This window comes from Polyodon spathula, unplaced genomic scaffold (genome assembly GCF_017654505.1).
Source record: "Polyodon spathula isolate WHYD16114869_AA unplaced genomic scaffold, ASM1765450v1 scaffolds_3298, whole genome shotgun sequence".
In the NCBI taxonomy this organism is placed as follows: Eukaryota; Metazoa; Chordata; class Actinopteri; order Acipenseriformes; family Polyodontidae; genus Polyodon; species Polyodon spathula.
In genome coordinates, this window is record NW_024474761.1 from 32,329 (window position 1) to 59,941 (window position 27,613).

The following is a 27,613-nucleotide window of genomic DNA, read 5'->3' on the forward strand; positions in this document are numbered from 1 at the left end:
TGGTTCATGGAGGATTCTGGTAAAGCTTTATGATAGTGCTACAGGGTATGGTGGGTTTAGACACATCCCGTCGGATATAACCTTGGGACCAAATAGAGGGTTTGTGTTTTATCAGGGCCAACCAAAGTTGTGCAGGAAGTGTGGTGAGATGGGGCACCTGGCAGTGGTTTGCAAGAAAGAAATTTGTGGAGTTTGTAAGGAGGTGGGACACTCTTCAATGGATTGTGTAAGCGAGAGAAGATGTAACCTGTGTGGAAAGGAGGGTCATTTGTTTAGAGACTGCCCACAATCCTTTGCAAACAGGACGAGAGCAGGGAGGGTTCAGGATATGACTGGTGTGGGAACTAAGAACACTGTAAATGTGGATGTGGATGCAGAGGTGGAAAGGAATGACCAAATTGTCGTAAACCTGAATGTGGATTTGTCTAGTGATTTAGCCGTATCGCCTTTTTCTATAGAGAGTGTTGAGTTAGAGGAAGAGGCCTGTGAGGGTGCCGGTGTGCTGAGTTGTTCGGAGGTGATTGGAGGAGAGGGAGAGGGCGTGTCTGAGAGTCAAGGGGTTGTGCCTGAAACACCGATGAGTGAAGAAGAGGGGGGTGAAGTAAGGGGGGACCTTGTGGTTGGTGGAGAGATGGGTGGGAATGAGTTTGGAGAAGAGAAAGGTGGGATGGGTGGAGTGAAGGAGGCTGGGAATAAGCCTGGTGTGAGTGTTGGGGAAGGATCAAAAGAAGACAAGACTGCAAAGGAGACTGAGAATGTGAATAATAATGAAGCTGTACAAAGAGGGAGGAGTGCTACAGTGGGTGAGAGGGAGAGGGGGAATAGGAGTGAGTCTGGTGGGAGAGGGGGGAGTGTTGAAAGGGGGGAAGCTGGTGTTAGGTATATCAGGAGTCGACAGAGAAGTGCTAGTGTGATTGAGGTTATGGATGTGGAAAAGGCAACTGACAAAAGGAAAATAGAGAAGTGGGAGTTGGCACAAAGCCAAAAAAACAAAGAAGACGAAAAATAAGGATGAGAGTAGTGAGTCTGAGCAGGATGAGGAGCGGGAAAGGGGAGAAAGGAGTGGTGCTTCTTTCTTGCTCCCTGGTTTTTCTCCGAGCAGTGAGATAGGATCCCCTATTTTTGATGGGGGAGCGAGAGATTTTGGGAGTGAAAGTGTGTATGAGAATGTGGATGATTTTGTTGAGGCAATGAGTATGAGTAAAAGCAAGTAGTTTTTTGTTTGATATGGCAGTACAAATCTTTCTCTTTCTTGATGCTGCTGATAACAACTTTAAACGTGAGAAGTGTGAAGAGTGAAGGAAGATGCAAAACGGTTTTACATTTCCTTGGAACAGTCAATACTGATGTTGTGTTTTTGCAAGAATGTGGATTATCCTTCCAAGATAACTATGTGGGTATGGAGAGAATGTGGGTACATGGCGAGTCTGTCTGGTCAGGAGGGAATGGCTGTAAAGCAGCTGGAGTAGGGATTCTTTTCAAAAACAGGAATTTTGTGATGGAGAGTAAGGAAGTGATAGAATGTGGGAGAATGCTGGTTGTGGATGTGAAGTACCTGGGGAAAGCATTGCGTTTTATTAATGTGTATGCATCCCCAGATAAGGAAGAAAGATTTGAACTGTTTAAGAAAATAAGGAAGCTTTTAGATACAACACGTGTGTGTATTTTGGCCGGGGACTTTAACACAGTGTTAAAGGCATCGGATAGAAGGACGAACCCTGAGGGAGTTAAACTAGATAAAACATCAATAGTTTTGAATGAACTCGTGACAGATTTTAGGCTTCTAGATGTCTTGAAAGCTGTGAAACCCGGTGAGAATGTGTACACATGGGTGAGTGATGATGGAACAAAAGCTTCTAGAATAGACTTTATTTTTTCTTCAAACAGTGTGCGGTGGGATAAGTGTGATGTAGTGCCTGCGTTCTTTACTGACCATTGTATGGTGACTGCTAGGATGGGAATGGAGGGGGTGTGTGAGGTGGGGAAGGGAGTATGGAAGCTGAATGTGGAGCTGTTAGAGGATGAAAGGTTGGGGAGAAAGTTTAAACGTAGGTATGAAGAGTGGCAGACTGTGAAGGATATGTATGGGTCAGTAAGTGAATGGTGGGAGTGTGTGAAAGAGAGAATCAAAAAGTTCTTTGTGACAGAAGGTAAAATCAGGGCAGCCAAAGGAAGGAAGAGAATAAATGGGTTGCAATGTAGACTGGAACATCTGGTCAAATTGCAAAGGCAGGGGTTTCCAGTGAACGATGACATAAAGGAAATAAAAAGCAAATTGAAAGAGTTGTTTGAGAAGCGGTGCAAAGCCGTGATGTTTAGAAGTAAAGTGCAATATATTGAAGAAAATGAGAAATGTACCAGGTTTTTTTATAAAAAGATTGTGGACAAGAAAAAGGCAATGACTGGCCTGAAAGATGAAGATGGCAGTATTAAAAAAGACACCAAAGGAATGATGGAGGTGGTGGAGGATTTTTATAGTGCTCTATATAGGGAGAAAAATACTGAAGGGAATGTGATGGATGAATTTTTGGAGGAGTTGGACTGTGTGGTGGATGGAGGGGAAAGTTTGGAAAAACCTTTAGATCTGAAGGAAGTGACAGAGGCAATGAAGTCCTTTAAATTGGGGAAAGCGCCTGGTAGAGATGGCTTGCCAAGGGAGTTTTACTCCAAATTTTGGGAAATAGTAGGTCCTGATATTCTAATGGTTTACAATGAAGTTATAGCTGTGGGGGAAATGCCGCCCTCTTTTAGGGAGGGGATCATTACCCTTATTTTCAAAAAGAACAGCAGGGAGGAGTTGAAAAATTGGAGACCAATAAGTCTATTAAATGTCGATTATAAGTGCTTGGCAAAGATTTTAACATCAAGGATGAAAACGGTGATTGACAGTGTAATCCACCTGGACCAGACCTGTGCTGTACCAGGGCGGAGGATAACGGACAGCCTCATTTTGTTAAGAGATTCTGTGTTTTATGCCCGTGATAGAAATTATCCTTTGTGTGTTTTGAATCTGGACCTGGAGAAAGCCTACGACAGAGTCTCGCACAAGTTTATGTTAAGGGTGTTAGGCAAAATGGGGTTTCCGGCGAGTGTAGTGAAATGGGTGGGTTTGCTGTACAAGAACATACAGAGTAGAGTCTTAGTTAATGGGGTCCTCTCAAAAGTTGTCCCAATTAAATGTGGTGTGCGGCAAGGCTGCCCTTTATCACCGATTCTGTTTATCTGCTGTTTGGAACCTTTGGTCAATATTTTAAGAAAAGATCAAAGTGTCAAAGGAATGTCTGTACCAGGGGGTGGTGGGAGAATGGTAAAAATTCTGGCATACATGGATGATGTAACTGTCTTATGTAGCGACAGAAGGTCAATTAGAAGGACCCTTTGGCACACAGAAAGATATGGTCTAGCATCAGGGGCAAAGCTGAACAAAGAAAAATCTGAGTGTATGTTTTATGGTAATTGGCCAGAGGCTCCAGACAGTGATGTATGTGTTAAAACTGATTCTATCAAGGTTTTAGGTTTGAAGTTTGATAGCACAGGATCTGGTCAGCTGAACTGGGTGGATGTAGGGGCGAGAGTGTCACAGAAGCTAGGATTATGGTCGCTTAGAAATCTGACAATGGAAGGAAAGGTTCTGGTCTTAAAATCTACAATTTTGCCCATGCTGTTTTACATCGCGGTTGTGTTCCCTCCAACAACACATGTCTTGAAGATTTTGAATAGGACTTTGTTTTGTTTCTTTTGGGGGTCAAAGAGTGAGAAAGTAAGGAGAAATGTTGTGGTTAAAAATGCCCTTTTAGGAGGCAAACAGTTTCCAGATATAAATTTGGTTCTAATTGCAAAGTATGTCGTTTTACACGTGCATATGTGTTTGCTTGGAAAATGTACAGCTGCTTTGTTTTTGAGGTTCTATATGGGAGCAATGTTAAGGTCCTTTAAAATGTATAATGTTCCGTTAACAGTACCAACAGTTTGGGAAATGCCTTTCAACTTCTCACTGATTAAAGATTTTATTGTTAAGAATGAATTAAAGAATATAGAGAAAGAGTACTGGGAGGACTATAGGAAGGTGGTCAGACTTGTTCAGAGCAAAGATACTATCTGTCCTGTCAGGTGGTACACCGCAGATCAGGTGGAAAGGATTTGGATAGAGGTTGCCCATCCAAGGCTCTTGACTATACATAGGGACTTGGCCTGGCTGATAGCCCATGAGGCCTTGCCAGTCAGACAAATGATGCACAGACGGCAAATGGCGAAGACTCCTAGATGCCCTCGTCAGGGTTGTGGAGCGGAAGAATCAGCTGAGCATCTGTTGGTTAATTGCAGCTTCGCACAACATGTTTGGGCTGAGGCTGACACCTTTGTAAAAGAATATTGTGAAGGAGAGACAGTAAATGAGCCCATGATATTATATGGGAAACATAATGAAAAGATGAGCAAGAACAAGTGGTATGTGTTGTGGGCAATACTGAACTCCTTTAAGGACGCAATATGGAGAGCAAGAAATGTTCTGGTTTTTAGGAATGCTCAGCTCTCAAGTTCGGACTGCGTGAGGCTGGCTTTGAGCATCCTAAAGGATTATGAAATCAAAGATCGTCGGGAGTCGGGGAAGCAGAAGGCGGAACAAATGTGGAAGGTGGGAAAGTGGATTGGTGGGCAATGGGCTGTTGGCATTGGTTAGTGTTTCTGGGTGTTTTCAAGGGTTTTGGATGAGGAGGTTATTTAGGAAGGGCAAAGGTTTTCTTGCTTTGAACAAAGCTGAATCGCTACTGTTATAGTTTTTCTTGATTAAGTGTATTTGTTGTAATGTCCTTTGTGTGATTTGATTTGTACAGTGAAAGGTACTGCATGGAAAGATTATTTTTTGTGTGTGGATCCTGGCTACTGGAGTGGTCTGAACGCAGTATAGATGTTTCAGTTTTGTTTGGACTGTAATGAATGTAATATGGAAAGATTTGTGGAAGGAAGTGTTATTGTTTTTGACAAGTATTGGAATGTTTTGGACTATGGGATGTTTTTGTTTTTGTAAATAGTATGGTTATTGTAACCATAAATGTGATGTATTCATATTGCAATGAATTAATAAATATTTTCTAAAAAAAAAAAAAAAAAAATCTGTTCTTATCAGTTTAATATCTGATACGTCCCCCATAGGGGGACCGTCTATATTAAATGGATTTTTGGAAGCGGGAGATGGAAGCGGGGCTTGCTCCGTCCACTCCACGCATCGACCCGGTATTGCAGTACCTCCGGGAACGGTGCCCATTTCTCAGAAAGGTCAAAAGAGAGAGAGAGAGAGAGAGAGAGAGAGAGAGGAGAGAGAGAGAGAGAGAGAGAGAGAGAGGAGAGAGAGAGCTCGCTAGCTCACTCTCTCGCTCGCTGGCTCTCTCTCCTCCTCTCCGGTGGGTGGGAGGGAGGAGGGAGGGGGTGGACCCCACCCACCCTCCCCTCCTCCCCTTTCCTTTTTTTTTTCGTTTTCCCGCTTTTTTCGTTTTTTTTTTTTTTTTTTTTTTTTTTTTTTTTTTTTTTTTTCATATTTCATATTCAGGCAGGCCCAAACACACGCAGCAGGCCAGTGTAGCAGCAGCAGCAAAGCGCCCTTTCGCCGGGGCGGAACGGCAGATGCGTTTTGGGAGGAGTTCCCTGTTTTTGTTTTGCGTGCGTGGCCTCGCTGCCGCTTGGCAGAGGGGAGCCTTTGGGCCTTTGGGCCGGCCGGAAGGGCTCGGCCACCAGCAAAGGCACGCTCCGGCTTCTCTACAGCTCGAATGAACCTTTCGCCTTTTACTAAAGATTTCCGTGGAGAGGAGCATTTACGAGTTCGATCCAATTTTTGGACAGCCCTTCCCCTCAGGGAGGGGCTCCACCTGGAGTTTAAAAGCAGAACGAGCACAGAAAGGGCGGTCGCCCCCGTTGGAGCCCGGCACCTTTCCTTCCTTCCTTCCTTCCTTCCTTCCTTCCTCCCTCCGCCCGCCCGAGAAGCAAGTACCACGACTGCTGCGGCGGGCGGCCGCGCCCGGGGCGTTTGGCCAAAACCATTGTGGGCATCGCTTCTCGGCCTCTTGGCTCTGCTCAAGTGCTGTTGGGAAGGCGAATCTGAATATGTTCTAGAAGGCGTGAGCTGGATAGAAAGTAATTATTTGCAAAATGGAAGATCATGGAAAGAATACCCTTCGCTTTCTGCTGAAGCAATCCTCGGGATTGTGGGGAAGGAGAAAGTTTGTGTTGGAGGTACGTCTTCGGGCTATTGGAGTTGGATGTCGAAGAAGTACTTTGTTGAAAGGAGAACATCGAGGAGAGGGAGATTTGACCTGACTCTGCAGATGAGAAGAACACTGTTTGAAAGTAATGAAGATTTTTGGAGCTAACAAGGAAAAGTTGCCTGCCAGTGCGTTTAATATGGAGCCTTTGTTTCTTCAGGAGTGAAGGACATTTTTTGTGACAATGTCCTGCCCTTTTTTTTTGGTGGAGGATATTACACAGTAGCTTGAAAAGCCGTTTTGAGCTACAGAGTTCGGGACCTTTTGAAGACCATGGATTCGGAAGGAATATGGAATGGGGTGTGGAAATTTTACACGGCAAGATTGCAGTATGAAGGACGGAAAGTTGCTTCATGTTCGACCTGACTTTAGGATTGGTGCGGTAAGAGGCACTGTTTACAAATGAGAGTACAGAGGTCAGCCAAGAGTTTGTTTTAAGTGCAATAGAGCAGGGCATTTTGCTGCAGACTGTGAAGAGATTGTTTGTAAGAACTGTAATCAGGCTGGCCATGTTTCTAAAGACTGCCCCAGTGGGATTAAATGCAATCTTTGTGGAGCAAATGAGCATGTGTATAAGGACTGTGGCAGAGTGCTAGGAGTTATGCTCAAGCTGCAAGAGATGGAGAGAAGAAAAAAGAAGATTCAAAAGGAGAAAACACAGAGAGAGGAAAAAAAACAGATGAAAAAGAAACCCAAAAGAACAAAGGAGAGAGTGTTGGGGGAGGAGCTGGGAGCCAAAAAAGGAGGCGGAACGGCGGGAAAAAGTGGAACTGAACAGACAAAGGAAAAGGGCGGAGAATCGAGAAAGGAGGAGGGAAGAGGTGGTTCCAAAGCTGATCAGCAGAGGTCCCCAGAGCATTCTACTTCAGACCTGACAGGAAGAGCAGAGGGAGAGGTGCTGAGAAAGAGAAAAGATAGAGAAGGAAAGGAGGTGAGGACTAGTGAAGACCCATCGAGAAAGATAAGAGGAGGAAAGGAAGGTTTAACAACGGGCCAGAGTTGGGGTGAAGCAATGGAGGAAGAGGAGAAGAAGAGAACAGGACAGAGCAAAGAACAAAAAGATGGTGAAACTTCAGAAGAGAAGTTAATGAACACTGTATGTCCTAAGGAATATGAAGAGCTTGTGGCATGGAAGGAGAGAATGAGAAAGGAAAGGATTACAGAGACAGAGTGGAAAAAATATGAGGAAGAGAGAAGGAGGATTTTGGATTTAGCAAAGTGGAAGGCGGACGAGGTGATGAGAAGGCACCTACCAAAGTATTAGTTTGGAGGAATAGAGTTGAAGAAAGACTTTATGATTGTTTTTTTTGAATAAATGTTTGTTTTGTGGTTTTGATTGTATTGAAAAAAAAGGAAAAAAGAAAGATTTCTGTTTTTTGAATCAGTTTTGTGATTATATGTCTAGTTTCTTAGTTATTGTTTTATATGTAATAGTTAGATTTTGATTTAGTTTTTTTTGGTTTTTGTAATGATAATAATGTTTTGTGTTTTGTGAATGTTTTTTTGGAGTATTGTTTAAATGATAAGATTAAATAAAATTAAACAAAAAAAAAAAAAAAAAAAAAAAAAATCTGTTCTTATCAGTTTAATATCTGATACGTCCCCCATAGGGGGACCGTCTATATTAAATGGATTTTTGGAAGCGGGAGATGGAAGCGGGGCTTGCTCCGTCCACTCCACGCATCGACCCGGTATTGCAGTACCTCCGGGAACGGTGCCCATTTCTCAGAAAGGTCAAAAGAGAGAGAGAGAGAGAGAGAGAGAGAGAGAGAGAGAGAGAGAGAGCGAGAGAGAGAGAGAGAGAGAGGGGCCCCAGGGCCCCCCACCCTCCCTCCCCACCTCCCCTTTCCTGGGACGCGCCGTTTTCCCGCTCTTTTCGTTCTTTTTTTTTTTTTTTTTTTTTTTTTTTTTTTTTTTTTTTTTTTTTTTCATATTTCATATTCAGGCAGGCCTAACACACGCAGCAGGCCAGTGTAGCAGCAGCAGCAGCAAAGCGCCCTTTCGCCGGGGCGGAACGGCAGATGCGTTTTGGGAGGAGTTCCCTGTTTTTGTTTTGCGTGCGTGGCCTCGCTGCCGCTTGGCAGAGGGGAGGGCCTTTGGGCCTTTGGGCCGGCCGGAAGGGCTCGGCCACCAGCAAAGGCACGCTCCGGCTTCTCTACAGCTCGAATGAACCTTTCGCCTTTTACTAAAGATTTCCGTGGAGAGGAGCATTTACGAGTTCGATCCAATTTTTGGACAGCCCTTCCCCTCAGGGAGGGGCTCCACCTGGAGTTTAAAAGCAGAACGAGCACAGAAAGGGCGGTCGCCCCCGTTGGAGCCCGGCACCTTTCCTTCCTTCCTTCCTTCCTTCCTTCCTTCCTTCCTCCCTTCCTTCCTCCCTCCCTCCGCCCGCCCGAGAAGCAAGTACCACGACTGCTGCGGCCCGAGCCAGTCCCACTACCGCAAACCTGCGCGGGTAACCGGGCCGCTAAGCGCCCGGGCGTTTGGCGTCACACCATTGTGGGTCACCGCTTCTCTGCCCTTGGCCACTCATGTTTCGTCCGTTTCCCTATAACCGATTCATTGTTCATCATGTCGAGAAGGCGATTGGTGAGGTAAAGCAGGCAAAAGCTGATATTGGCTAAGCATGCAGTACAGCACTGCGAAAAATACCTTCGGTTTCCAGCTGAGGAAGCCGAGGAGGAGCCATGGACTAGAGGAAGCCTTTTTGTGAAGGAGATTGTTTTTGAAGAACTTGGACTAAAGCTTGAAGAGATACTTTGCCTTCAGGATTACGGAAAAAGAGGATTGTTCGATCTGAAACTTGTTTGAACGAGGACCTCTGTTGGAGGAATAAGGATTTGTTTGAAAAGTCAACTTCTGAACCTGCCAGTAAGTTTTATATTGAACCGATTTTTTGTTTTGGATGGAACTTTTTTTATTTTTTTTTATGTTAAAATGAATAGTGTGCATGTTCCGGTTGAGGATATCCAGCTTTTTTTTCTTGGAGAATTTTTTGTTATAAAGCAAAACCTGGTGAAAATTGTTGATGGAAGCGGAATTTGGACATAACTGGCGGAAATTTTATGGCAGGTTTAGAATGGAGAAACAGAGAGGGAAAACAAATTGGATGAGGCCGACTTCTTTATTGGTCCTAATAAAGGGATGCTGAAATATGCAGGACAGTCCGGACGTTGTGCTTCAAGTGTGCGAGTGAGGACCATTTATGCACACCTGAGTGCTCTGTAAACTTCATGCAGGAACTGTGGGGCTGCAGGTCATGCCAGCAAGGACTGTGAATAAGGAAGGTGTGCAGCCTTTGTGTAGCTCGTAGGGTCACCTGTATAAAAACTGTCCAGGACGAGCTAAAAGCTACGCTGGAGCAGCAGCAGGAGAAAAGTTCGAGAGGAGAGTCTAAAAGAGACCCAGTAGAAGGAAACACAGGCCTGGAGCAAAGCAAGCTCAGAGAGGGAAACCAAAGCCCTTTCTGAGTCAGGAGTGAAAGAGAGTTCTGGAGGAAGTACCCATAAGGCTGTGGGTGGAGAAGCAGGAAGGGAGGACGTGAGAAGTGGAAGCAGTTCCAGTGATGGTCAGCAGAGGTCCCCGGAAGAGTCTGTCTCTTGTGTGGATGAATCCCATGGAGGAAGGTGAAGGCATACAGAAAAAGAGGAAAGAAAGAGGAGGAAATGAGAGACGGGTAATCCTAAGTAAGAACGGTTAAAAGGAAGAGTGGAGAGTGGATCAGCTGGTCTCAGTTGGAGTGAGACTGTGGAAGAGGTAGGAGAAGAAAAAAGTCAGAGGGGATCCGTGAACCTAAGAAGTGGGAGAGAAATGAGTGTGTCTGAGGATGTTCTGATGATGCAGTTTTTGTATAAGGAGTACGCAGAACTAGTGGCATGGGAGTTGAGAATGCGAAAAATAATACCGACAGAGGATGAGCTTGTTCGTTTTAAGACGGAGAGACTGCGTTTATTGAATCATGCAATACGGAAAGAAAAGGAGTGCAAGGAAAAGAGAAAAAGTGAAGAAAGAAAAAAAAGTGAAGGGAAGAGTTAAAGAAAGACTGTGTTTTTGTTTTTGTTATTTGCTTTTGTTAAAAGTACAATTGTGTGGTAACAGTGTAATGTTGGGAATGTGGGATTTTGTTTCTGGGGTGTAATGTAGTTATTTTGTGATTTGCATAAATGTAAATTGAAAAAGGAATTTGTATTTTCAGAATGTATGTTTAGTTTGTTTTTTTGATTTGTGTGTTTTGGTTGTTATGGAAATAGTCTTGTATGTTTGAATGTTGTTGTCTTTGTTAAATAGTGTCTTTTTAGTTATTGTTTTTTACATGTATTAGCTCGATTTGATTTTGTGGTTTGGTTTTTGAACACTTTTTTTTGTCTTTGTTAAAGTATTGTTATTAGATAAGATTAAATAAATTTATAATTAAAATAAAAAAATTTAAAAAAAAAAATCTGTTCTTATCAGTTTAATATCTGATACGTCCCCCATAGGGGGACCGTCTATATTAAATGGATTTTTGGAAGCGGGAGATGGAAGCGGGGCTTGCTCCGTCCACTCCACGCATCGACCCGGTATTGCAGTACCTCCGGGAACGGTGCCCATTTCTCAGAAAGGTCAAAGAGAGAGAGAGAGAGAGAGAGAGAGAGAGAGAGAGAGAGAGAGAGAGAGAGAGAGAGAGGAGAGAGAGAGAGAGAGAGAGAGAGAGAGAGCCCCACCCTCCCTCCCTCCCCACCTCCCCTTTCCTTTTTTTTTTTGTTTTTTTTTTTTCCCGCTCTTTTCGTTCTTTTTTTTTTTTTTTTTTTTTTTTATTAAGGCATATTTTAATACACGCAGCAGGCCAGTGTAGCAGCAGCAGCAGCAGCAAAGCGCCCTTTCGCCGGGGCGGAACGGCAGATGCGTTTTGGGAGGAGTTCCCTGTTTTTGTTTTGCGTGCGTGGCCTCGCTGCCGCTTGGCAGAGGGGAGGGCCTTTGGGCCTTTGGCCTTTGGGCCGGCCGGAAGGGCTCGGCCACCAGCAAAGGCACGCTCCGGCTTCTCTACAGCTCGAATGAACCTTTCGCCTTTTACTAAAGATTTCCGTGGAGAGGAGCATTTACGAGTTCGATCCAATTTTTGGACAGCCCTTCCCCTCAGGGAGGGGCTCCACCTGGAGTTTAAAAGCAGAACGAGCACAGAAAGGGCGGTCGCCCCCGTTGGAGCCCGGCACCTTTCCTTCCTTCCTTCCTTCCTTCCTTCCTCCCTCCGCCCGCCCGAGAAGCAAGTACCACGACTGCTGCGGCGGGCGGCCGCGGCCGGGGCGTTTGGCTAAAACCATTGTTGGCATCGCTTCTCGGCCTCTTGGCTCGGATTAAGTATGTGGCATGACCGCAGGTTTTTCTAAAAAAAGAGAAGGTGATGGTGACCGGAGACTACATGTCGGCCCCCTCGGCGCGACTTCTGAATACAATACGTTTCATTGGAAGAGAAAAGGATGGAGTTCAGTTCACCATGACAAGAAGGAGCTTTGCCAAGGACATCATTTTTGAATTCCTGGGAGTTACAGCGGCGCAGATCTATTGCTACCGGGACTTTCCACTAAGGAGTACCTATGAAGTGACTTTCGCGGGGGACTACTTATGCGAGGAAGCATGGACCAAGTGCCTGGAATCAAAGGACATCTCTCCGATTTCAAACTTCAGAGTGGAGCCACTGTTTGCAAGCCGGGTGAGAACCGTGACAGTGTGCATGCAGAACCCTTATACTAAAGAGCAGGACATTCGGCGATTTCTGACTAAATACTGCGATGTTTTAGGTGCTGGAGTAAGAGAGATGGACTATGATGGTATGTGGAACGGGAATAGAAAATACACTGTCCGTTTTAAGAGGAAAATAGGAGGGTTTGAATGTCCCCCAGCATCCTTTTATATCGGTGGTGTTAAGGTTATCTGTATTATTATGGACAACCCAAAACCTGTCGAAAATGCGGAGAGCAGGGACATATTGCAGTAATGTGCCCTAATATCTTCTGCAGAAATTGTCTAGAGACGGGACATGAGGCAAAGGAATGTAAAAAACCCAGATCCTGCAACCTGTGTGATTCCACTGAGCACATGTTCAAGGACTGCCCTTACCGACACAAGACTTACGCTGAGTCATTTCGTGACGTTGAGGAGGTTCTAGAAGAAATTGCACCTACCTGTGCTGATGGGGGCGCTGTTTCTGAAGGCGCTGTGCAGGAGAATCTTCCAGTGACTACAACGGCGGCTGCGATGGAGGAGCCTCTGGCTGTTGGGTTGGAGCCTCCCGCTGTTGAGGACCCTGTGGCAGGAGTGTCTGGAAAAGAAAAAAGGGAAAAAAAGAAGTCAGTTACTAGTGTTGAGAACTTACCTGAAGCTATGGCGACCGACGAATCATCTCAAGGTACGGTGATTTCAGATACACCTGTTGGGGGCACAAAACAATGGGGAGACACAGAAGAAAGTGACGAGATGGGTTGGGAATTGGTGGGAGGAAAAAGAACGACAAAGAGGAAATTAAACCAGGAGGGTTTGGAAGGTGACAACAAAGTCTGCGTAATTGAGACATCCAACAGCTACGAGTGTTTGGAAAATGAGGAGGTGGGAGAGGAAGAAGTCTCAAGTGTCGAGCCGTCTTCCATAGAGAGCTCCCCGTTGGTGCCATCAGAAGTGGATAGTGAGGAGAACAGCGTGGATTCCCAGCTCAATTACTTGAGTGACTCAATGGTGGACAACATGAAGAAAACGACAATGTTCCAGAAGGGTGGTAAAGAAGATGGAACATAAAAAAAAAATGTATTTCAACGTGTTTTCAGTCAACACTAGGGGCATGAGAGATGTTGGTAAGAGGGCTTCCTTGTTCTTTTCTCTCAGGTCTTTGGACTTTCAAGTCTGTTTTTTGCAGGAATGCCACCTGAAGAATTCAGAGGACATTGAACGCTTTAGTAAGGACTGGAAGGATGGTGCTTCAGTATGGAGCATTGGTAATGTACATTCAGATGGGGTGGGAATATTATTTAAAAATACCAGGTTTGTCATTGAGGAAACAAGAGTGATCATACCAGGCAGATTAATGTATACAGATGGCAGGCTCAATGATAGAAAGCTTAGCCTGGTGAATATGTACGCACCTACATTAAAAGGGACAAGGCTGGACACATTTAAGCACTTACCTAATATTCTATGTACCAATCGCACAGTTGTAATGGGTGGGGATTTTAACACATGTTTTGAGGGTGACTATGACTTTTCTGCACAGTATTTAATAAAGGTATTGGGGGATTATGATTTGGTGGATGTGTATAGGAGACACAATAAAAAAGGTGTAGGGCATACATGGAGAAACTCAAGAGGAGCGAGTAAAAGGTTAGATTACTTCTTTATATCTAAAAATATTAAGATCTTGGATTTCTTCATGTATCCCAACTGGTTTTCAGACCATGATACAATTGGGGCTTCTATTGAAATTAAGGGGGAGGACATAGGTAGGGGGTATTGGAAATTGAATATGAAAGGGTTAGAGTGTGATGAATTCAGGCACGAATTTAAGATCTTTTATAATACATGGAAAGATATGAAGTGGGCTTTCGGAACCATTGTTGATTGGTGGGAGATGGTAAAAGTTAAAATAAGATAGTTTTGCCAAATATACAGTAAAAGGAAAAAGAAAGAGGAGAGACATTTTGAGAGAAAATTACAAAAAGAATTAGAGATCATGCATTCTAAAATAAACGAGGGGAAAGAGGTTAGTTTAGAAGCATATAACAACATTAAAAAGGAAATACAAAATAACATCGAAAAAAAGGTTAAGGAATTTACATTTTTGGCTAAAGTAACAGAAAAAGAACAAGACGAAAAATGCTCTAAATTTTTTTTTCAAAGTATTAAAGGAAAACAAAGGAAATGTGTAATTTCTGAATTAGAAACAGGGACAGGGAAAATCAATAAAAGAGAGGACATCTTAAAGCATGCTCAGGAGTTTTATCAGGAACTTTTTAACAAAAGGGAAATAGATCACACAAAAGCAGAGGAATTGTTGAACAATATAGACCAGAAGTTAAATAACGATGAGAAAACACTTCTGGAGCAAGAGATAACCAAATGTGAGATAGAGACGGCATTGAAGTCTTTGAAAGCTGATAAAACTCCTGGGTGTGACGGGTTACCAAAGGAATTTTATGTTTGTTTTTGGGATATTTTAGGAGACGATTTAACTGAGGTGTACAGAGAGATTTTGGTGGATGGAGAGATGCCAGAAACCATGAAGACAGGGATAATAAGTCTGATATATAAAAAGGGAGATAAGAACCTGCTAAAAAACTGGAGGCCTATTACCCTGTTAAATGTAGATTATAAAATCTTGGGTAAAGTAATGACCAATAGACTAAAAGCAGTGATGCCCAGTCTAGTTAATGAGGACCAGACTTGTGGGGTTAAGAATAGGTCCACAACTTACAATTTACAATTAACTAGGGATGTCATCAGCTGGGTAAAAGAAAGAGACTTACCTCTGTGTCTGTTGAGTGTTGACCAGGAGAAGGCTTTTGATAGGGTCAGCCACGAATTTCTGTTTTCCGTTCTAGAAAGAATGAATTGTGGAACCTTTGTAAAGTGGATTAGAACGATGTACAACAAAGCAACTAGCAAGGTGCAAATTAATGGGTTTCTCAGTGAACAGGTAAGGCAGGAAGGGGGGGTGAGGCAAGGGTGTCCGATGTCACCATTATTGTATGTGTTGTGTATTGAGCCTTTGGCAAACTTAATAAGAAAAGATAAAGATATAGATGGGGTTCATATCCCAGGGAGTAAGGGGAAAAGGGTCAAGATTGCACAATACGCAGACGACACAACTTTGTTTTTATGTTCAGATTGGGCCATAGATAGAGCAATCTTGTTATTAAAAACATACGGAGAAGCTGTTGGGTCAAAAGTAAATTTGGAGAAATCGTGCATGATGTTCTGTGGTAAGTGGGAAGGGAGGACGGACAGCAGGGGAGGTATAACTGTGTGCAGGGAAGGGTTAAAAATCTTGGGGGTGCACTTTTTTCAGAAGGATGGGATAAAGAAAAATTGGGAAGAGAAAATTGAGAAAGTTAAAGTAAAATTAAATATGTGGAAATGTAGAAGACTGACCATCAGTGGGAGAATTCTAGTAATAAAAACAGACATAGTACCAGCACTAGTTTATTTGGCACGGGTGTTTCCTATTAACGCAAAAAATAAAATAATACTAACTAGGTTAATGTTTTCTTTTGTATGGGGCAATAAATACGAAAGTGTGAATAGGGAATTGATGTATGGGAAGGTGGCAAAGGGAGGAAGAGACATTCCGTGTTTATCTGTAAAATTGGATTGTTTTTTTTTAAATCAAATATGCAAAACACTGCTGAAGGGAACAGAGCACAAGTCTTTTTATTTTACTCGGTTATGGTTTGGAGCAGTTTTAAGAGGGATAATACCCTGGGACAACACGGTCCCAAACGCTGAGACAAGGCCAGAACACTACATGTACGCATCAGTCTTTTTAAAAATGCAAATAAAAGAAATAGAAAGGGATGTTTTGTTAAACCATAAAAAAATGTATGAAAAGATAAGAGAGAGATGGGAAGGAAGATATGAACACAATCTTAAATTAGTAAATTGGGAAGGCATACAGCCAAAATGGTTAGGAAATGAGTGCAAAGATTTGGGGTGGCTGTGTGCTCTAGATAGATTGCCAGTAAAGGAAAGACTGTATAGGCATCAATGTGCGGTAAACGCAGAGTGTCCAAGGTGCAAAAAGGAGGAAACAGTCTTACATGTGTTCTGGGACTGCACTTTTGCAAAGGTATTTTGGGGAAAATGTAGCAATCTTATTAGTTTGTTTTGTGATATAATTTTGAATGGGAAGGTTATCTTGTATGGGGAGGAGGTGATAAAGCTGCCAAAAGAGAAATTTAGAGCAGTATGGCTTATTATTAGTTTGGGGAAGGTGGTATTATGGGAGAAAAGAAATTTGTGTATTAAAAAGAAAAAAGATAAAACAGAACCGACAGAAGCCTATTTTTTGTTTCTTTGGAAGATAAAAGATGTAATTAAAATGGACAAACACATGTATGGGGATGATTTTTGTGAAAATATTTGGGGAAGGGTAAGGTCTGTTTTGAATTGTTAATTACGTGATTGTGTTTATTGTTTGAGTATTTATTGTTTGAGTATTTATTGTTTGAGTAATAAAAAATAAAAAAAAAAAAAAAAAAAAAAAAAAAATCTGTTCTTATCAGTTTAATATCTGATACGTCCCCCATAGGGGGACCGTCTATATTAAATGGATTTTTGGAAGCGGGAGATGGAAGCGGGGCTTGCTCCGTCCACTCCACGCATCGACCCGGTATTGCAGTACCTCCGGGAACGGTGCCCATTTCTCAGAAAGGTCAAAAGAGAGAGAGCGAGCGAGAGAGAGAGAGAGAGAGAGAGAGAGAGAGAGAGAGAGAGAGAGAGATACCTGAGAAAGCGAGACGTACTGGAGCTGACCCACCCTCCCTCCCTCCTCTACCTCACTCTCTCCTCCCCAGTTGGGAGTAGAGAGCGATCCCCACCCACCCTCCCTCCCTCCCCACCCTCCCCTTTCCTGGGACGCGCCGTTTTCCCGCTCTTTTCGTCTTTTTTTTTTTTTTTTTTTTTTTTTTTTTTTTTTTTTTTTTTTTTTTCATATTTCATATTCAGGCAGGCCTAACACACGCAGCAGGCCAGTGTAGCAGCAGCAGCAAAGCGCCCTTTCGCCGGGGCGGAACGGCAGATGCGTTTTGGGAGGAGTTCCCTGTTTTTGTTTTGCGTGCGTGGCCTCGCTGCCGCTTGGCAGAGGGGAGGGCCTTTGGGCCTTTGGGCCGGCCGGAAGGGCTCGGCCACCAGCAAAGGCACGCTCCGGCTTCTCTACAGCTCGAATGAACCTTTCGCCTTTTACTAAAGATTTCCGTGGAGAGGAGCATTTACGAGTTCGATCCAATTTTTGGACAGCCCTTCCCCTCAGGGAGGGGCTCCACCTGGAGTTTAAAAGCAGAACGAGCACAGAAAGGGCGGTCGCCCCCGTTGGAGCCCGGCACCTTTCCTTCCTTCCTTCCTTCCTTCCTTCCTTTCCTTCCTTTCCTTCCTTCCTCCCTCCGCCCGCCCGAGAAGCAAGTACCACGACTGCTGCGGCGGGCGGCCGCGCCCGGGGCGTTTGGCCAAAACCATTGTTGGCATCGCTTCTCGGCCTCTTGGCTCGATCAAGTGCATGTGGCTTGCCCGCAGTGCTTTATTGCCAGAGAAAGAGAAGGCGCAAGGAAGAAAAGAGGATGGCGGAGAACGCAGCTAGACCTCCGGGACCGAGACTGAGGAATACGATTCGGTTATTAAGAAGAGAAGGAACGCCGGAACTGACGAGGACTGAATTCATCAAACAGATACGGGGAGCAGTTAACATCGACAGGAACGAAATCTTCTGCTTACAAGACTTTAAGGCAAGAGGCATTTACGATTTTACTTTTAAGACCGAAGATTATTGCACTAAAGTTTGGAGATGTTTTAAACTGCATGAAGATAAGGTGCCTTTGAACCTGTATATTTTTGAAGCACTTTTTGTACAAGAAGTTAGAACAGTCAACGTCCATATGTATAATCCTTTTGTGCCAGCAGAGGATGTAGCGACTTTTTTGAGCCAGTACTGTACTGTTGTGAGGCCACCAGAAAAACTCTTTGATGAGTTTGGTTTATGGACTGGAACTTGGAAGGTGTGGGCAAGATTTCGTCCCAGTAAGGAGGGATTTGAAGGTGTGAGACATCCGCCTTCATCCTTCTCGATTGGTACAAACAGAGGGTATTTGTTTTATTTTGGACAACCTAAAGTTTGTAGAAAGTGCAATGAGATGGGACATGAGGCGCAGGAGTGCAATGACCTGTATTGCAGGAATTGTGAAAAGAAGGGGCACAGCACGAAGGATTGTAAGGAGAAAAGAAAGTGTAACCTGTGTGGAAGCGCTAACCATTTGTTTTTTAAGTGTCCACAGAGGGCCTCGAGCTATGCTGGGGCCACAAAAGTGGTCAGTAGCGAGGGGTCCAGTGAGGAGGAAGAGTCAGAAGGGGAGGAGGAGACAGAGGAGACAGAAGACAAAACGGACAAGGGAAAGATCGTGGAGGAAATGGTAACAGCGCAAGAACCAGTGTCAACGGAGAAACCAGTGACAACGGAGAAACCAGTGACAATGGAGAAACCAGCAGTGACTTTGGACAAGGAGAGTGCACCAAGACAGCGGAGACAGCCAGTGGAGAAGAGGACAGCGCAGGAAGCAGGAGTGAGCAGGGTTGGGATAACAGCGGGGAAAGAACCGAAGAAGGACTGGGCTGAATGTGTTGAGGAAGCAGAGAAGAAAAGAGAGACTGGTACGGGGAAAACAGGGAAAACTGTTAAAAAGAGCTGATGGCTTTGTGGTTTTGTTAATTTGTAAAGTTATAGAAATGTTTGGAATGGTTTGGTGTTTCTTTTGTTTGTAATTTGTGATAATTACTTTCAGAGTAGTAAGGACATGTGTTGTTTTAGGATTGGTTGATTTGAAATTGGGTGGGTGGGTAATATGTAAATATGTAAATATAGCAATAGTAAAGGGGAATGATTTGTACAGAGTTAGAATTGAATGTGTTTTTTTTTCAATCTTGTGTCATGTATTAGTTATGGTTAGGTTGGGTTTGGTTATGTTTTATAGACCTGTATTATTTGTTTTGTAATGTGAGATGTAAAGTACTAGTTAAAATGGAGAATGATTTGCATATATGTAAAGTATATGTGTGCTTTTTGTTTCTTGAATGGTTTTTTTTTGTTTGTTTTTGTGTTTTTGTTTTTCACAAATGAGTTTTACTCAACAACACCAAACCGAAACTTTGTTTTTCTTAACAAAAGAACTTTTTTGGTTATTTTACCAATAAAATAATAAAAAAAAAATCTGTTCTTATCAGTTTAATATCTGATACGTCCCCCATAGGGGGACCGTCTATATTAAATGGATTTTTGGAAGCGGGAGATGGAAGCGGGGCTTGCTCCGTCCACTCCACGCATCGACCCGGTATTGCAGTACCTCCGGGAACGGTGCCCATTTCTCAGAAAGGTCAAAAGAGAGAGCGAGAGAGCGAGAGAGAGAGAGAGAGAGAGAGAGAGAGAGAGAGAGAGCGAGAGCGAGAGAGAGAGAGAGGAGAGAGCGAGCGAGCCCCACCCTCCCTCCCTCCCTCCCTCCCCCCCCCCCCCACCCCCCTTTTCCTGGGACGCGCCGTTTTCCCGCTCTTTTCGTTCTTTTTTTTTTTTTTTTTTTTTTTTTTTTTTTTTTTTTCATATTTCATATTCAGGCAGGCCTAACACACGCAGCAGGCCAGTGTAGCAGCAGCAGCAAAGCGCCCTTTCGCCGGGGCGGAACGGCAGATGCGTTTTGGGAGGAGTTCCCTGTTTTTGTTTTGCGTGCGTGGCCTCGCTGCCGCTTGGCAGAGGGGAGGGCCTTTGGGCCTTTGGGCCGGCCGGAAGGGCTCGGCCACCAGCAAAGGCACGCTCCGGCTTCTCTACAGCTCGAATGAACCTTTCGCCTTTTACTAAAGATTTCCGTGGAGAGGAGCATTTACGAGTTCGATCCAATTTTTGGACAGCCCTTCCCCTCAGGGAGGGGCTCCACCTGGAGTTTAAAAGCAGAACGAGCACAGAAAGGGCGGTCGCCCCCGTTGGAGCCCGGCACCTTTCCTTCCTTCCTTCCTTCCTTCCTTCCTTCCTTCCTTCCTTCTTCTTCCTTCCTTCCTTCCTCCCTCCGCCCGCCCGAGAAGCAAGTACCACGACTGCTGCGGCGGGCGGCCGCGCCCGGGGCGTTTGGCCAAAACCATTGTGGGCATCGCTTCTCGGCCTCTTGGCTAAGATCCAGTTTGTGGCTTGACCGCAGCTTGATCGCTGGAGAAAGAGAAGGTGACGTGAGGATGGCGGCTAGATCCTCATCAAGGTCGGCCCAGGGGGCTGGACTAAAGAACACCGTTCGTCTGAGGTGGAAGGAAGAGAATAAAGGAGACTTTTTGGATCGGGACCAGTTCGTGCAGAAGGTCATCATGGATCAACTGAAGCTTGTGCCTACTCAGATCTTCTGTTTACAGGTAAATAACAACCTGAAATTTGTGGATGTAACTTTTACGACAAAATTGGTTTTTGAAACCTTTTTCAAAACCTGCAAGGAAAAGTCGGCAGTGGAACCCTTATCTTTTTATACGGTGGAGTCGTTGTGGCATCAGGAACACCGCATAATGACTGTTCATATGTTTAACCCTTATGTCAGCGATTATGATGTGGAACTCTTTCTCTCTCGATATTGCTCGTCTGTTGCTGGCGGTGTATTATTGAGAGATAAGAATGGGATTTGGACGGGTAAAAGACAATTTCGTGTGGATTTAAAACCTGATGCTGATGGGTACGATGGGTTCAAACATCCACCAGCCAATTTCTCCATTGGGCCGAATCGAGGTTATTTATTCTATAGTGGGCAGCCTCAGCATTGCCGAAAGTGTGGCAAATTTGGGCATCTAGCAGTTTTATGCGATAATGTGATCTGTCGCAACTGTCAGGGTGCCGGTCATGAAGCTAAAGACTGTTTAGTGGGGAAGAAATGCAGCATCTGCGACTCAGAGGGCCATTTGTTTAAACAATGTCCTATGAGGCAATCCACGTATGCAGATGTGGTCCGGAGTGAAAAGCCGACAGAGGAAGAACCAGCCGGTCAGGGCGTGGAGGAGGACCGGTCGCAGCCGGACTTGACTTTCACGCAGGCAATGGAAGAGGTGCCGGAGACTGAAGACGGATCCAGTCAAGAAGCTTCAGTATCCGCGGTTAGCTGCAGTGAACTAATTCCAGGGAACCAGGAGCATTGGAGAAATGCAATGGGTAAGCGGAAAAACACGCCGGAATCATCAGAGATTCCATTTGAAACTGCTGGCAAAAAGAAGGTAGGGGGAATCCCTCTCTCTGTTAATCCTTTTGACATTTTGTCAGTCAGTGAGGAGGGGGAGGCTTTGGATGAACTGCCGGAGGAAAGGATTATCAAGGATTGGAGTGAGTGTGCTTCAGGCAGCTCTGGCATTAGGGACACTTTGGATATGCTACAAGCAGAATGTAATGCCCTTGGTAAGGGGCATAGTAGTCAGGAGCAGAGCAGCTCTGACCAGGACAGTGCAGGGGAAGGAGGATCGGAGTGTACACTTGTTGAAGGAAGAAAAGAGGGGACTTGAATTGAACTGTGTCTAGTTCCATTGTTTTTGTTTTGTATTTGTTTTTTGTTTTTTTCTCTCTTTTTGTGTGAAATGTCTGTCTTTAATCTAATGACCGTGAACGTTAGGGGGTTAAGGAATGAAGTGAAGAGGGCTGCTGTTTTTGCCTCTCTGCAGCATTTAGCTTTTTCTGTTTGTTTTCTGCAGGAGGTGCATTTAAAGGATAGTGGGGATATTAGTTTGTTTTCTAAGGAATGGGGGAGGGGGGAGTCTAGATGGAGTGTGGGAGGGGTACACTCTACAGGGGTAGGGATTTTGTTTGGGGATAGGGACATTAAAGTGGTAGATGCATTTTCTTTAGTTCAGGGGAGGGTTCTAGTGGTAGATGGGGATTGGAGGGGGCAGAAGTTAAGGTTCATTAATGTCTATGCTCCTTCTGAGCCAGGGCTGCGGAAAGATTTATTGGTGGGTTTGGGGACGGTTTGTATGTCAAATAGACAAATTATTTTGGGGGGGGATTTTAACATTTCTTTTGAGAAATCGCAGGATTTTAGTTTAATTCATTTGAAGGCATTAATTTCTCAGTTTTCTCTAGTGGATGGGTTTCGGTACTGTAATCCTGGTAAAGAAGGGGTGACTTGGCAAAATTCTAGAGGGTCTAAAAGTAGAATTGATTATTTTTTTGTAGCTAGGAGTTTGTCACTTATCTCATCTACAGTATCTCCTGTTTGGTTTTCAGATCACCATAGGTTATCTTTAGTTGTTAATTTCAAAGTGCCTGGTTTTGGCAAGGGGTTCTGGAAACTAAACTGTGACATACTTAGAGAGAAGGATTTTAGAGAACAATTTTCTTTTTTTTATAAGGAATGGGTTGATTTAAAAAAGTATTTCAGTTCTGTGATTGACTGGTGGGAAGGGGTGAAAATAAAGATAAAGGTTCTAGCGCAGGGATATTGTAGGGCTAGGGCTTTTAGGGATAAGGGGGAGTTTCTCAGGTTACAGAGAGAATTGGAAGCACTGTACAGTAAAGGGAATAATGGTGAAGATGTTAATTGGGACAAATGTGCTGCACTGAAAGCCAAATTAAGGGAGCATTGTGAGAAGAGGGCCAGGGTGTTTTTGTTTAAAGGGAAGCAAGAGTTTGCTGAAAAGCACGAGACGTGTAGTTCTTATTTTTTTTAAACAGATTAAAAGTGCACAAGGTAAGAGGGTATTTAACAGTTTAAAAAGAGGTGATGGGATTACAGTGCAGGATAATGCTGGTATGCTGCAGGAGGCCACCGCTTTTTATCAGGTCCTGTTTAAGGAAAAGGAGGTGGATAAGGGGGTAGGGGACTCCTTCTTGGACAGGGTGGAGGCCCGGGTTCCAGAGGAGGTCAGGGAGGAGTTGGAGCAGCCTATCAGTTTGAGGGAATTAACAGAAGCACTGAGGGGAATGAAAAACAATAAGGTTCCAGGTGGGGACGGGTTGCCAAAAGAGTTTTATGTTATATTTTGGGATATGTTAAGTAAGGATTTTTTGGAGGTAGTGCATGAGATTTTTAGTTCTGGGAGTTTGGGTGCTTCAATGAAAGAAGGGATCATTTCACTTTTATTTAAGAAGGGAGACCCTGAGGAGTTAAAGAATTGGAGGCCTGTCACGCTTTTGGGGGTCGACTACAAGCTGATCGCCAAGGTGCTGACGGGCAGATTGAAGAAGGTTATGCCTTCGATTATAAATGAGGATCAAACATGTGGAGTGGAAGGGAGGTCGATCCTCTGGAATCTCCAGCTGATCAGAGATGCTATCTCGTGGGTGCAGGACAGGGCTCTTCCTTTGATGCTGGTCAGCCTTGATCAAGAAAAGGCGTTTGATCGGGTAAATCACGGGTTTTTATTTCGCATTTTAAAAAGATTTGGTTTTGGTGAACACTTTCTAAGGTGGATAAATATAATGTACACAGGAGTGGGTAGTAGAGTTAATTTAAATGGGTTTTTGGGGGAGCTAATTAGGCAAGAGTCAGGGGTAAGGCAGGGGTGCCCCCTGTCTCCGTTACTTTATGTTTTGTTTATGGAGCCTTTTGCAGTAGTGGTCAGGGCAGATCAAAATATAGTAGGACTCCAGTTACCTGGCAGTGGGGGGAGCACAGTGAAAATCTCCCAGTATGCGGATGACACAACCCTGTTTTTGAGCACAGAGCACAGTTGGGTGTGGGCCTTGCAGGTCATTGAGCGTTTTGCGCTGGCCTCGGGGTCCAAGCTAAACATCGCAAAATCTACAGTAAAGTTCTTTGGGATATGGAGAGATAGGAAGGATGACCTGGGTGGTTTACAAAATTGCTCTGGGGCACTTAAATTGTTAGGGGTCAGTTTTGATCACGAGGGAAACGAAATGAGGAATTGGTGTGAGAGAATATCTCGGCTGAGGGTTAGACTTGGGCTGTGGAAAACTAGGAACTTGTCTTATAGTGGGAAGGTTTTAGTTATTAAGGCAGACATGCTGCCTTCATTATTATATTTATCGTATGTGTTTCCTATGCCAGCACGGCTTAGGAAGGTTATGACACAGATAACATTTGATTTTGTGTGGGGTGGGAAGTATGAATATATAACGAGGGTCCAGATGTACCAGCCTGTGGAAGAGGGAGGCAGAGATGTCCCTCATATTCCCCTTAAATTGGACTGTTTGTTTTTTTGCAATTTGTGTGTTTCTTTAACTTCACCTGTTCAGCATAAGTTTCAGTTTTTTGTATTATTTTGGTTTTCCGTGCCCATGAGACGTTTAATTGTGTGGGACAATAGAGTTCCCAAGGCTGAGCAGATGCCAGAGCATTATAAGCATGCTGTAAAGTGGTCTAAAAGGCACGTAGCGTGTCAAGAACGACAGATGTGCTTGAGTCACAGAGAACTATATGGGGCTATTAGGGAAGAACTAGGGAGAGGTAGGGAGCAGGTAGGGTCAAAAAATCTGTGGGTAACAGTTCAGCCTAAGGGGCTGGACAATATTTTAAAGGACCTTAATTGGATGGGGGCTCACAAAAGGTTAGCAGTGAGGGAGGTCCTGTACAGGCACAAGCTGACCAGAAACAAGTTCTGTCCTAGGGACACCTGTATGGCTGAGGAAACACAGAGCCATGTTTTCTGGGACTGTCCATTTGCAGCAGGGGTGTGGGGGGAGATGGGAAAGGTTTTTGATTTGTGTGGAGTTCGGGTGAATCTGTGTTATGAAAAGATTATGTTTGGACTGGTGCTGGGGGGAGTGGGGAAGAGGGTAAATTTTTTGGTTTGGTTGTTAATTTCTTTGGTGAAAAAGGGGCTGTGGGACTCAAGAGGGGTGTTAATAAAATCGAATGTTAAGGGGAGTGTGAGGGGAGTGGTGGAGAGGGTGAAAGGTGATATCAGAGGGAGGGTGAAGTGGGAGGTAGATAAGTGGGGTTTCAATGCAGCAAAGGAGAAGTGGAAAGGTTTAGTGGGTTTGTGAAAAGTGTGTTTAGAATTAGAGATGGGGGTGTCTATGATTAAAGGGATATGGGGGTGGGGTTTTTTGGTATTGAATGCAATGGTGTATTTTGAAATGTAACGTGACAACACTGTGAACTATGATTATTAATATTAAAAAAAAAAAAAAAAAAAAAAAATCTGTTCTTATCAGTTTAATATCTGATACGTCCCCCATAGGGGGACCGTCTATATTAAATGGATTTTTGGAAGCGGGAGATGGAAGCGGGGCTTGCTCCGTCCACTCCACGCATCGACCCGGTATTGCAGTACCTCCGGGAACGGTGCCCATTTCTCAGAAAGGTCAAAAGAGAGAGAGAGAGCGAGAGAGCGAGAGCGAGAGAGAGAGAGAGAGAGAGAGAGAGAGAGAGAGAGAGAGAGAGAGAGAGAGAGAGAGAGAGAGGAGAGAGAGGCGGCCGATCCTCGGGGTGGGACCCTTGCCCTCCCTCCCTCCCTCCCCACCTCCCCTTTCCTGGGACGCGCCGTTTTCCCGCTCTTTTCGTTCTTTTTTTTTTTTTTTTTTTTTTTTTTTTTCATATTTCATATTCAGGCAGGCCTAACACACGCAGCAGGCCAGTGTAGCAGCAGCAGCAAAGCGCCCTTTCGCCGGGGCGGAACGGCAGATGCGTTTTGGGAGGAGTTCCCTGTTTTTGTTTTGCGTGCGTGGCCTCGCTGCCGCTTGGCAGAGGGGAGGGCCTTTGCCTTTGGGCCTTTGGGCCGGCCGGAAGGGCTCGGCCACCAGCAAAGGCACGCTCTGGCTTCTCTACAGCTCGAATGAACCTTTCGCCTTTTACTAAAGATTTCCGTGGAGAGGAGCATTTACGAGTTCGATCCAATTTTTGGACAGCCCTTCCCCTCAGGGAGGGGCTCCACCTGGAGTTTAAAAGCAGAACGAGCACAGAAAGGGCGGTCGCCCCCGTTGGAGCCCGGCACCTTTCCTTCCTTCCTTCCTTCCTTCCTTCCTTCCTTCCTTCCTCCCTCCGCCCGCCCGAGAAGCAAGTACCACGACTGCTGCGGCGGGCGGCCGCGCCCGGGGCGTTTGGCCAAAACCATTGTGGGCATCGCTTCTCGGCCTCTTGGCTCAGATCAAGTGTAGTATCTGTTCTTATCAGTTTAATATCTGATACGTCCCCCATAGGGGGACCGTCTATATTAAATGGATTTTTGGAAGCGGGAGATGGAAGCGGGGCTTGCTCCGTCCACTCCACGCATCGACCCGGTATTGCAGTACCTCCGGGAACGGTGCCCATTTCTCAGAAAGGTCAAAAGAGAGAGAGCGAGCGAGCGAGCGAGCGAGCGAGAGAGAGAGAGAGAGAGAGAGAGAGAGAGCCCGAGAGAGAGAGAGAGAGAGAGAGAGAGAGAGAGAGCGAGCGAGCCCCACCTCCCTCCCTCCCTCCCCACCTCCCCTTTCCTGGGACGCGCCGTTTTCCCGCTCTTTTCGTTCTTTTTGTTCTTTTTTTTTTTTTTTTTTTTTTTTTTTTTTTTTTTCATATTTCATATTCAGGCAGGCCTAACACACGCAGCAGGCCAGTGTAGCAGCAGCAGCAAAGCGCCCTTTCGCCGGGGCGGAACGGCAGATGCGTTTTGGGAGGAGTTCCCTGTTTTTGTTTTGCGTGCGTGGCCTCGCTGCCGCTTGGCAGAGGGGAGGGCCTTTGGGCCTTTGGGCCGGCCGGAAGGGCTCGGCCACCAGCAAAGGCACGCTCCGGCTTCTCTACAGCTCGAATGAACCTTTCGCCTTTTACTAAAGATTTCCGTGGAGAGGAGCATTTACGAGTTCGATCCAATTTTTGGACAGCCCTTCCCCTCAGGGAGGGGCTCCACCTGGAGTTTAAAAGCAGAACGAGCACAGAAAGGGCGGTCGCCCCCGTTGGAGCCCGGCACCTTTCCTTCCTTCCTTCCTTCCTTCCTTCCTTCCCTCCCTCCGCCCGCCCGAGAAGCAAGTACCACGACTGCTGCGGCGGGCGGCCGCGCCCGGGGCGTTTGGCCAAAACCATTGTGGGCATCGCTTCTCGGCCTCTTGGCTAAGATCAAGTGTAGTATCTGTTCATGTGTATGTTAGAAAGATAGTCAAATCAAATAGAGACTATCTGGGGGGGTATCCCCAGTTAAGATATAACGTCCCCCAAACCTCGCCCCTAATGGACCTTCGAAGCCCGAACGAGCAGGTGCATTGCGTAGCTCCACTCCACCATAACGGCCATGGAGAGCCCTTTCTCCACGGGTAAGAGTCTTTCCAGTTTTGCTCTCCTCTCAAACGCTCGGAGAGAGAGAGAGAGAGAGAGAGAGAGAGAGAGAGAGAGAGAGAGAGAGAGAGAGAGAGAGAGAGAGAGAGAGAGAGAGAGAGAGAGAGAGGCGCCCACCCTCCCTCCCTCCCTCCCCACCCTCCCCTTTCCTGGGACGCGCCGTTTTCCCGCTCTTTTCGTTTTTTTTTTTTTTTTTTTTTTTTTTTTTTTTTTCATATTTCATTTTTCAGGCAGGCCTAACACACGCAGCAGGCCAGTGTAGCAGCAGCAGCAAAGCGCCCTTTCGCCGGGGCGGAACGGCAGATGCGTTTTGGGAGGAGTTCCCTGTTTTTGTTTTGCGTGCGTGGCCTCGCTGCCGCTTGGCAGAGGGGAGGGCCTTTGGGCCTTTGGGCCGGCCGGAAGGGCTCGGCCACCAGCAAAGGC

The 27,613-nt window shown here is 45.2% G+C and overlaps 12 non-coding genes and 3 pseudogenes across 12 annotated transcripts; all 15 read left to right on the plus strand.

Moving 5' to 3' along the window:
• Positions 1-5,083: 5,083 nt before the first annotated feature.
• LOC121311833 lies at positions 5,084-5,266 on the plus strand. Its single transcript, XR_005949558.1, has one exon. It is a non-coding gene; the product is annotated as a U2 spliceosomal RNA (small nuclear RNA).
• A 471-nt stretch (positions 5,267-5,737) lies between these two features.
• LOC121311825 lies at positions 5,738-5,855 on the plus strand. The gene has a single exon (XR_005949550.1). It is a non-coding gene; the product is annotated as a U5 spliceosomal RNA (small nuclear RNA).
• Positions 5,856-7,749: 1,894 nt separating this feature from the next.
• On the plus strand, positions 7,750-7,979 carry LOC121311806 (annotated as a pseudogene).
• Positions 7,980-8,395: 416 nt separating this feature from the next.
• On the plus strand, positions 8,396-8,513 carry LOC121311827. The gene has a single exon (XR_005949552.1). It is a non-coding gene; the product is annotated as a U5 spliceosomal RNA (small nuclear RNA).
• A 2,139-nt stretch (positions 8,514-10,652) lies between these two features.
• On the plus strand, positions 10,653-10,847 carry LOC121311805. Its single transcript, XR_005949536.1, has one exon. It is a non-coding gene; the product is annotated as a U2 spliceosomal RNA (small nuclear RNA).
• Positions 10,848-11,262: 415 nt separating this feature from the next.
• LOC121311828 lies at positions 11,263-11,380 on the plus strand. The gene has a single exon (XR_005949553.1). It is a non-coding gene; the product is annotated as a U5 spliceosomal RNA (small nuclear RNA).
• Positions 11,381-16,435: 5,055 nt separating this feature from the next.
• Positions 16,436-16,639, plus strand: LOC121311808 (annotated as a pseudogene).
• A 494-nt stretch (positions 16,640-17,133) lies between these two features.
• LOC121311829 lies at positions 17,134-17,251 on the plus strand. The gene has a single exon (XR_005949554.1). It is a non-coding gene; the product is annotated as a U5 spliceosomal RNA (small nuclear RNA).
• Positions 17,252-19,144: 1,893 nt separating this feature from the next.
• Positions 19,145-19,343, plus strand: LOC121311815. Its single transcript, XR_005949540.1, has one exon. It is a non-coding gene; the product is annotated as a U2 spliceosomal RNA (small nuclear RNA).
• A 436-nt stretch (positions 19,344-19,779) lies between these two features.
• On the plus strand, positions 19,780-19,897 carry LOC121311830. The gene has a single exon (XR_005949555.1). It is a non-coding gene; the product is annotated as a U5 spliceosomal RNA (small nuclear RNA).
• A 5,157-nt stretch (positions 19,898-25,054) lies between these two features.
• LOC121311809 lies at positions 25,055-25,242 on the plus strand. The gene has a single exon (XR_005949537.1). It is a non-coding gene; the product is annotated as a U2 spliceosomal RNA (small nuclear RNA).
• Positions 25,243-25,696: 454 nt separating this feature from the next.
• On the plus strand, positions 25,697-25,814 carry LOC121311817. The gene has a single exon (XR_005949542.1). It is a non-coding gene; the product is annotated as a U5 spliceosomal RNA (small nuclear RNA).
• Positions 25,815-26,007: 193 nt separating this feature from the next.
• On the plus strand, positions 26,008-26,200 carry LOC121311804. Its single transcript, XR_005949535.1, has one exon. It is a non-coding gene; the product is annotated as a U2 spliceosomal RNA (small nuclear RNA).
• A 444-nt stretch (positions 26,201-26,644) lies between these two features.
• Positions 26,645-26,762, plus strand: LOC121311831. The gene has a single exon (XR_005949556.1). It is a non-coding gene; the product is annotated as a U5 spliceosomal RNA (small nuclear RNA).
• A 186-nt stretch (positions 26,763-26,948) lies between these two features.
• Positions 26,949-27,078, plus strand: LOC121311813 (annotated as a pseudogene).
• The last annotated feature ends 535 nt before the right edge of the window (positions 27,079-27,613 follow it).